The following is an 8,535-nucleotide window of genomic DNA, read 5'->3' on the forward strand; positions in this document are numbered from 1 at the left end:
CTAGCCCTAGCTCCTACTGCTAACCCCTAACGCTAGTCTCTACCGCTAGCCCTAGCTCCTACTGCTAACCCCTAACGCTAGTCTCTACCGCTAGCCCTAGCTCCTACCACTAACCCCTGACGATAGTCCCTACCGCTAGTCTCTACCGCTAGCCCTAGCTCCTACTTCTAACCCCTACCGCTAGTCCCTACCGCTAGCCCTAGCTCCTACCGCTAACCCCTGACGCTAGTCCCTACCGCTAGCCCTAGCTCCTATCGCTAACCCCTGACGCTAGTCTCTACCGCTAGCCCTAGCTCCTACCGCTAACCCCTACCGCTAGTCCTTACCGCTAGCCCTAGCTCCTACCGCTAACCCCTACCGCTAGTCTCTACCGCTAGCCCTAGCTCCTACCGCTAACCCCTTAATGCTAGTCTCTACCGCTAACCCTAGCTCCTACTGCTAACCCCTAACGCTAGTTCCTACCGCTAGGCCTAGCTCCTACTGCTAGCCCTAACGCTAGTTCCTACCGCTAGGCCTAGCTCCTACTGCTAACCCCTGACGCTAGTCTCTACCGCTAGCCCTAGCTCCTACCGCTAACCCCTGATGCTAGTCCTTACCGCTAGCCCTAGCTCCTACCGCTAACCCCTGATGCTAGTCTCTACCGCTAGCCCTAGCTCCTACTGCTAACCCCTGACACTAGTCCTTACCGCTAGCCCTAGCTCCTACCGCTAACCCCTAACGCTAGTTCCTACCGCTAGCCCTAGCTCCTACTGCTAACCCTCAACGCTAGTCCCTACCGCTAGCCATAGCTCCTACCGCTAACCCCTGACACTAGTCCCTACCGCTAGCCCTAGCTCCTACCGCTAACCCCTGACGCTAGTCTCTACCGCTAGCCCTAGCTCCTACCGCTAACCCCTGACGCTAGTCTCTACCGCTAGCCCTAGCTCCTACCGCTAACCCCTGACGCTAGTCTCTACCGCTAGCCCTAGCTCCTACCGCTAACCCTTGACGCTAGTCCCTACCGCTAGCCCTAGCTCCTACCGCTAACCCCTAACACTAGTCTCTACCGCTAGCCCTAGCTCCTACCGCTAACCCCTAACACTAGTCTCTACCGCTAGCCCTAGCTCCTACCGCTAACCCTTGACGCTAGTCCCTACCGCTAGCCCTAGCTCCTACCGCTAACCCCTAACACTAGTCTCTACCGCTAGCCCTAGCTCCTACCGCTAACCCCTTAATGCTAGTCTCTACCGCTAACCCTAGCTCCTACTGCTAGCCCTAACGCTAGTTCCTACCGCTAGGCCTAGCTCCTACTGCTAACCCCTGATGCTAGTCTCTACCGCTAGCCCTAGCTCCTACCGCTAACCCCTGATGCTAGTCCTTACCGCTAGCCCTAGCTCCTACCACTAACCCCTGATGCTAGTCTCTACCGCTAGCCCTAGCTCCTACCACTAACACCTGATGCTAGTCCCTACCGCTAGGCCTAGCTCCTACCGCTAACCCCTAACGCTAGTCCCTACCGCTAGCCCTAGCTCCTACTGCTAACCCCTACCGCTTGTCTCTACCGCTAGCCCTAGCTCCTACTGCTAACCCCTACCGCTAGTCTCTACCGCTAGTCTCTACCGCTAGCCCCTAGCTCCTACCGCTAGCCCCTACCGCTAACCCCTGACGCTAGTCTCTACCGCTAGCCCCATCGTGCTCTCTGTGACGTGCTGTGATGTGCTGTGAATTGCAGATGCACATCATTAACTACAGGCAGAGCTACGGCAACGTGAGCGCGGCCAAGGGCTACCCAGACGGGCTCGCCGTGTTCGGTGTCTTCTTCCAGGTAGCCACGCACCCCACCCAGTGCAGTGTGTGTAGTGTACAGTGTAGTGTAGTGTGTATAGTGTAGTGTATTGTAGCGTAGTGTGTATAGTGTAGTGTATAGTAGTGTATAGTGTAGTGTAGTATGTGTAGTGAGTGTAGTGTGTACAGTGTGTGTGTAGTGTATAGTATAGTGTAATTCACGTAGTATATAGTGTAGTGTATAGTAGTGTAGTGTATAGTGTAGTGCCTAGTGTAGTGAGTGTAGTGTGTGCAGTGTGTGTAGTGTAGCGTCTGCAGTGTGTAAAGTGTATAGTGTTGTGTGGTGCGTAGTGTAGTGTATAGTGTAGTGTATAGTAGTGTAGTGTGTAGTAGTGTGTAGTGTATAGTAGTGTATTGTGTAGTGTATAGTAGTGTAGTGTATAGTAGTGTAGTGTATAGTAGTGTAGCGTATAGTAGTGTAGTGTATAGTGTAGTGTATAGTGTAGTAGTGTATAATAGTGTAGTGTATAGTGTAGTGTATAGTAGTGTAGTGTATAGTGTAGTGTATAGTGTAGTGTATAGTGTATAGTGTAGTAGTGTATAATAGTGTAGTGTATAGTGTAGTGTATAGTGTAGTGTAGGGTGTAGCAGCGTAGCTGCGCTAACCGCCACACCAGGACACACGCATGTGCTGCAATGCCTCCCCGCGTGATGTCGCACGGCCGTCTGACGGATTCCCCGCGTGGTCCACCAACCCTCGCTCCACCGCTCCTCGACACGCAGGTGGGAGCGAATTTCTCGAGTCTGGACTCGTTCCTCACAGCGCTGCCCAACATCTCGCGCCCAGGTGATTGTGTGTACTGTGTGTGTACTGTGTGTGTACTGTGTATGTGTACGGTGTGTGTGTACTGTGTATGTGTACGGTGTGTGTGTACTGTGTATGTGTACGGTGTGTGTGTACTGTGTATGTGTACGGTGTGTGTGTACTGTGTGTGTGTACGGTGTGTGTGTACTGTGTGTGTGTACTGTGTGTGTGTGTACTGTGTGTACTGTGTGTGTACTGTGTGTGCTGTGTGTGTGTGTGCTGTGTGTGTACTGTGTTTGTGTGCGGTGTGTGTGTACTGTGTGTGTGTACTGTGTGTGTGTGTACCGTGTGTACTGTGTGTGTACTGTGTGTATACTGTGTGTGTGAGTACTGTGTGTACTGTGTGTGTGTACTGTGTGTACTGTGTGTGTGTACTGTGTGTACTGTGTGTGTGTAGTGTGTGTGTACTGTGTGTGTATACTATGTGTGTACACTGTGTGTGTACTGTGTGTGTGCTGTGTGTGTGTGTAATGTGTGTGTACTGTGTGTGTGTGTACGGTGTGTGTGTACTGTGTGTGTACTGTGTGTATGTACTGTGTGTGTGTACTGTGTGTGTACTGTGTGTACTGTGTGTGTAGCGTGTACTGTGTGTGTGTACTGTGTGTATGTACTGTGTGTGTACTGTGTGTGTGTACTGTGTGTATGTACTGTGTGTGTGTACTGTGTGTGTACTGTGTGTATGTACTGTGTGTGTGTGTACTGTGTGTGTACTGTGTGTATGTACTGTGTGTGTGTACTGTGTGTGTGTACTGTGTGCGCGTGTGTGTACTGTGTGTGTACTGCGTGTGTGTGTGTGTGTACTGTGCGCGCGTGTGTGTACTGTGCACGCGTGTGTGTGCGTGTACTGTGTACTGCGCGTGTGCGTGTACTGTGTGTGTGTGTACTGTGTGTGTGTACTGCGCGCGTGTGTGTGTGTACTGTGTGTGTGTACTGTGTGTGTACTGTGCGTGTACTGTGTGTGTGCACGTACTGTGTGTGTGTGTCTACTGTGTGTATGCCTATTGTGTGTGTATGTTTACCTAGTGTGTGTGTGTGTACTGTGTGTGTTTGTACTGTGTGTGCTGCGTGTGTGTGTGTACTGACACAGTACACACACGCACGCACACAGTACACACACACAGTCCACACACAGTACACACGTGGTGTGTGTGTACTGCGTGTGTGTATTTATTAATCATTATTTGTTATCAACAATTTTAGTAAATATTAATCATTTATTAAATATTCATAGCAATCATTTATTAATATGTATTAACAATACGTTTATTATTCATCAACAATATGAAAAATTATTTATTCATTACCAATAGTCATTAATCATCATTAACTTATCAACAGCACGTCTATTATCGTTGGTTTTTTACCCTTCTATCTGGCAACAAAACTGACACCTTTTTTTACGAGGAGTCATGTTTGCATAGACCACAATACCTGCAGTCATAACGCCTTTTAGCGTCATCTGGTCCAACACCATGTGAGACTAGGCTCTAAGGAAAGCTGTCTCGGGCATGGACCAATCAACTTCAAGGACAGTGCATATCATTATCAGAGTTGTGTGTTTTTTGTTTGCATTATGACCGCAGGTATTGTGGTCAATGCAAACATGTCTCCTTGTAAAAAAATGTGTCAGTTTTGTTGCCAGATAGAAGGGTAAAAAAACAATTATCATATTTTTTACTGGCAAATGAGGTTCCAATGGAGCACGTCTATTATTAATCATCACGATAAATTATCGATCGCTCGCCATTATTTCATTCTTACGAATTTTGTCTCGATCTCATTGTTCCCCCCCCCCCGTCCGCCCTAGGCATGAACAGCAGCGTGACGGCTCCGAGCCTCCTGTCGTTTGTGCCGGGAGCGCTCGCATCGAACGCCGGCTCCTTCTACCGATACAACGGCTCTCTCACGACGCCCACCTGTGACGAGTCGGTGATCTGGAGCGTTTTCAAGAAGCCACTCTCGCTGGGGCAAGCACAGGTGTGGTGTGTGTGGTGTGTAGGGAGTGTGGTGTGTGTGTGTTAGTGTATGTGTGTATGTGGTCCCATCGGTGAGCTCCTCCGGCAGGCAAGGTTGTGTTGGCTGGGCCATGTAGCCCGCATGCCCAGCCACCGCATGCCTAAACAGCTTTTGTTCGGCCGGATCGAGGGGGTAAAACGGGCGCGGCACGGGCTAGAGAAGAGATGGAGTGATGTGGTACAGGAGGACGTGGAGCTGAGTGGACTTGCCGATGACTGGTACCAGCGGTGTCAAGATCGGCCTCAGTGGAGGAGGCTCGTGAAGGACGCTACTGGGTAGTTGGAGGCAGTCGCCCTCCAACAACAACGGAGGGCGGAGGAGCGACGCTCACAACAACGAGCGGAGCGCCGGGTGGATAAAGCACGGCAAGTTGGCACAGTAGGGGGCACAGGTGGTGCATCAGCCAGTCATCTCGGTCGTCTCGGTCAGTCGGCACATGGCCTGGCACAAGCGTCGTGGTGACGTCACCGCCACTTAGTGGCGAACGGCGGTTGTTGTGTCTACCTGTGTGTGTAGGTGTGTGTGTGTAGGTGTGTGTGTGGGTATAGGTGTGTGTGTACCTGTGTGTGTGGGGGTATAGGTGTGTGTGTGTAGGTGTGTGTGTACCTGTGTGTGTGTGGGTATAGGTGTGTGTGTACCTGTGTGTGTGTGGGTATACGTGTGTGTGTGTAGGTGTGTGTGTACCTGTGTGTGTGTCGGTATAGCTGTGTATGTGTAGGTGTGTGTTGTCCTGTGTGGTTGTTGTTGTTGTTTGCTAAACCACTGCCCCAACCGCTCACCCACCCGCACCGCCCACAGCTTGATCTGTTCAGCACCCTCTTGTTCTACGATGCCGAGGAAGATGGAGCCGCTGGTCAACAACTCCCGCCCCGTCCAGAGCCTGGGCACCCGTGCCGTCTACTTCATGGACACCGCCAACGCCACCACCACCACCCTCTCGCCGGCCACACCATCGCCCACCGCCGCAGCGCCCGGCCAACACCCTCCGTCGCTCGGCCTCACCACCTCCCTCCTCATCCTCGCATCGTTGCTCACCTGGGCAGCCGGTGTTCACCTGTAGAGGTGGGGAGGGTGGTGGGTGGTTAGGGGAGGGGGGGGGGAATAGGTGAGGTGGGTGAGGGAGGACTTTTTTTCTGGTAGGTGACGTTTCCACGCACAGGTTGACTCACCTGTATGTGAAAGACTCACCTGTACGTTGGGGGTGGAGTTATATCTATAAGCGGTTCAACTCCTCCCGTAGAGAGTTGACTTGGCTCGTCATCCTCGTCTGCCTACCAGTGGTCAATAACAACAACAACAATCAAACTAATTGGCATCACCTTCCTGTTTGTGCAAATAATCTTTTTCGGCATCCGTCCTGAGCCGTTTTGCCATAGGAATGTGGAATGTCCATCAAATATTTTTTTGTTAACCTACAATTTTTTCTAACCTTGACTTAAAACTTTCGTGACAGCAGGAATTCACATTCTTTGGTGCTTTCGGTTAAAAGTCACGTAGATAGAAAAAAAAATTAAGTGAACAAAGATACAAAATAGAAACCACAAAGTTTCGATCACAACACCGGGGATCGTCTTCAGCAGGAAGATGATCGTCGTGGTTTTTTAAAATTGTATTTCTATTCACTTTATTTTTTTTTCTATCTACGTGACTTTACCGAAAGAACAAAAGAATACTAAAATTAAAACATCAACGTGACCTTAACCTCAAACACAGCCGGCGGAGGGAGCAATATATCGACCAATCGGATGCGAGAGATTATTGATGCGTAGGCGACCAATCGCGTGGCTGCGTGAATCCGTCCAATCACTGACGTCAGACTGACCCAACCCACCACCACCACCACCCTCTAACTTTTGACACTTTTAAAAAATGGATGTGTTTTTAAATGTTTAGTTTCTTCGTAATTAAACCTATCCAGGAAATGATTAGACACGCATTTGATTCAAGTTAACATGCCTGTCAACCCCTTATCAGTGCTGCCCTGCCTTAGAAAAATACCAAGTCAGTCCTCACTGGTCACCCCGTACCCCTTTATAAATGCAATGTGGTGAATACTTGACCAGTGGTGATGGTAGTGGTCACTCGACTGACCAATGAGAAGTCACCCTAGCTGGCACGTGAGCACGTGTGTCTGTGTGTGTGTGTCTGTGTGTGGGGAGCGGTAGTGTAGTGGTTAGCGCACTGCGCTACGAACCCAGCGACCCGAGTTCGATTCCCGCTCACGGCCAACATCAGTGACGATTATCTGAACCGGTCCTGGGACTCCTCCCCTAGGTCGACTCGGGTTCAAAAACGAGTACCTGGTGTAGCGGTAGTGTAGTAAACACGGCAACTAGAAAGACAAAGGCTGCCGGGCGTGGTGCTGGCCACCCACCCCCTCGTTCGTGTGCCGTTCCGGCCTTCATAGGTGCTCGCTAACAGCATTTGCCCCTACAGTTTGTTAAGGCTACACGGCGGATCTTTGTGTGTGTGTTGAACTTCTTTCGCACCTTGACATAAACTTAATTGGAGGTGCAGGGAGGGGGGGGAAGGACAATAGACTGGAACCGCTTGCCGCTGTGTTCGGGAGGTGCGCGGGGCTGGGAAATACAACGATAATTGTTTTTTTTACCCTTTTATCTGGCAACAAAACTGACACCTTTTTTACGAGGAGTCATGCTTGCATAGACCACAATACCTGCAGTCATAATGCAAACAAAAAACATAACTCTGATAATGATATGCACTGGTCCACACCCGAGACAGCTTTCCTTAGAGCCGAGTCTCACATAAAAAAAGGTGTCAGTTTTGTTGACATATAGAAGGGTTAAAAACCAATTATCATATTTTTTTACTGGCAAATGAGGTTCCAATGGTGTAAATTCTTACCCCGAGCTCTCATACTCTGATGGTGCATTGTCTTTGAGTTGTGCGTCTTTTGGCGTCATCTGGTCCAACACCATGTGAGACTGGGCTCTAAGGAAAGCTGTCTCGGGTGTGGACTGCAGGTATTGTGGTCTATGCAAACATGACTCCTCGTAAAAAAAGGTGTCAGTTATGTTGGCAGATAAAAGGGTAAAAAAACAATTACCATATTTTTTACTGGCAAATGAGGTACCAATGGTGTAAGGAGCAGTTCTGTGAAGCAATGAGTTTGTCAAATCTAGGTGATGATGATTATTTCCAAGTGTGCGCATCTCCCGGTCGCTTCCTGATATCGGAAGGGAGGAGCGTTCCAGACGGCCGCAGGAGCGCGTCTGAAAGGGCCGCAGCGATGAAGCGGTGACCACCGTCTTCGTTTGATGGCCATCCAAAATCCGCCGCCGCTGCTGCTGCTGCTGCTGCGATGACCGGAGGAGTTTGGCGTGACGATGTTTCATGCTCCTTGACGAGATCGGCGAGAGAATTGTGGTTCATTTGTGGCAAGGCACTTTGTGTGTGTGATGGGTGTAATAAGTAACGTATCCTGATTCATGATGATTTCAATAAAGACGTTTTTAGCAGTCGCACTAAACCTTTTAAGGCAATAAAGACAACATTCACACGTGTATGTGTGTACCTGTGTATTGTGTACGTTTGTATTGTGTATGTGTGTGTATTGTGTACGTGTGTGTGTGTGTCTGTGTAGGGAGTGGTAGTGTAGTGTATAGCGCTACCCTGCGCTACGAACCTGGCAACCCGAGTTCGATTCTCACTCATGGCCAAACACCACCGGTGACGATAATCTGCACCGGTCCTGGGCCTCCCCTAGGTCGACTCAGCCTCAAATGAGTACCTGGTGCGGTGTGTGAACATCGCCACTGGAGAGACAAAGGCGGCCGGGCGGGCGTAGTCCTGGTCCACCCCACCCCCTCGTGTGAAGCCGGTTGTCAGCCTTCATAGGTACTGCTACTCGCTAAAAGCACTTGTTC

At 50.1% G+C, this 8,535-nt stretch overlaps 1 pseudogene; it reads left to right on the top strand.

Moving 5' to 3' along the window:
- LOC133361938 (carbonic anhydrase 2-like) overlaps positions 1 to 8,172 on the top strand; it is an 18,415-nt pseudogene extending 10,243 nt beyond the window's left edge.
- The last annotated feature ends 363 nt before the right edge of the window (positions 8,173 to 8,535 follow it).

The sequence above is a fragment of the Lethenteron reissneri genome, unplaced genomic scaffold (assembly GCF_015708825.2).
Source record: "Lethenteron reissneri isolate LAM-NWPU_2019-01 unplaced genomic scaffold, ASM1570882v1 scaffold_130, whole genome shotgun sequence".
In the NCBI taxonomy this organism is placed as follows: Eukaryota; Metazoa; Chordata; class Hyperoartia; order Petromyzontiformes; family Petromyzontidae; genus Lethenteron; species Lethenteron reissneri.